This window comes from Capra hircus, chromosome 8, assembly GCF_001704415.2.
Source record: "Capra hircus breed San Clemente chromosome 8, ASM170441v1, whole genome shotgun sequence".
NCBI lineage: Eukaryota > Metazoa > Chordata > Mammalia > Artiodactyla > Bovidae > Capra > Capra hircus.
Window position 1 is genome coordinate 78831891 of NC_030815.1, and position 1374 is coordinate 78833264.

At 36.0% G+C, this 1374-nt stretch overlaps 1 pseudogene; it reads left to right on the top strand.

Annotated features, from left to right (window-relative positions):
• Positions 468–1142, top strand: LOC102182225 (annotated as a pseudogene).

The window sequence follows — 1374 nt, forward strand, 5'->3', positions numbered from 1 at the left end:
AAAATAAAAATATAAATTCTACCTTTCTTTTGAAACAAATTATTTTGTGTTACTTAAAAACTGAAGTTGTAAAAGATTTAAATCAGTGTCTTAGTTTATTCGAGACAATAGAGGTCCATGTTGATTACCCTTATATGCTGTTATTCGATTGCTCAGTCATGTCCGATTCTTTGAGACCCCATGGACTGCAGCACACCAGTTTTCTCTATCCTTCACCATCATCTCCCAATTATATATTCAGAATAAAATTCAGAAATGTCAATTTTAGGGTTCCTCTCAGGTCCGTCTAGCATCACCGAAGTGAATTGATCAGGGAGTTGAAGAGGGCTTCAAAGGTGGCAAGCGAAGTCAGTACCTCAGTAGCCGGTCAGTATATGTTTGTGCTTTATTCTTCTATCACAAAAAAAAAAAAAAAAAAAAGAGAGAGAGAGAGAAGAAAGACTGCTGTGAATGAATATTCGTCTGCATTTTAGCACTGCTTTTTCTACTGTAGTTGGCTTTTGAATGAGGATGACAATGAAAGAGATGAAGAATGAAGCTGAGACCACTTCTATGGTTTCTATGCCCCTCTATGCAGTCATGTATCCTGTGATTAATGAGCTAGAACGAGTAAATCTGTCTGCAGCTCAGACATTGAAAGCAGTGTTCATTAAGGCTAAAAAAGAAAATCCAGGACTCACACAAGACATAATTATGAGAATTTTAGAGAAAAAAGTGTAGAAGTCAACTTCACAGAATCCTTTCTTCGAATGGCAGCTGGTGATGTAGAAGAGTATATGATTGAATGATCAAAGCCAGAATTTCAGGACCTAAACGAAAAGGCACAAGCACTTAAACAAATCCTCAGTAAGATCCTAGATGAGATCAACGACAGAGTGAGGTTTCTGCACACAATCAAGGATATACCTAGTGCAATAAAAGAATTTCTTGATACAGTAAACAACGTCTTCAAGAAATATCAATTCCAGAACCGCAGGGCACTTGAACACCAAAAGAAAGAATTTGTAAAGTACTCCAAAAGTTTCAGTGATACTCTGAAAACCTATTTTAAAAATAGCAAGGCAATAAACATTTTCTTAAGTGCCAACAGACTAATTCATCAAACCAACTTGATACTTCAGACCTTCAGAACTGTGGCCTGAGAGTTGTGTATGTTAAGAGATGTACTTCTCAGTGGCAGTATTAGACTGCCTTTATCTGTAAATTTTAAAGTTTGACTGTATAAATTATCAGTCCCTCCTGAAGGGATCTAATAACCCAAGATGTTGAATGGGATTATTGCCATCTTACACCACATTTTCGTAAAATGTAGCTTAATGATACTCTCACACTGAAGATTTTGCATCACTTTTGCTATTATCATTCTTTTAAGAA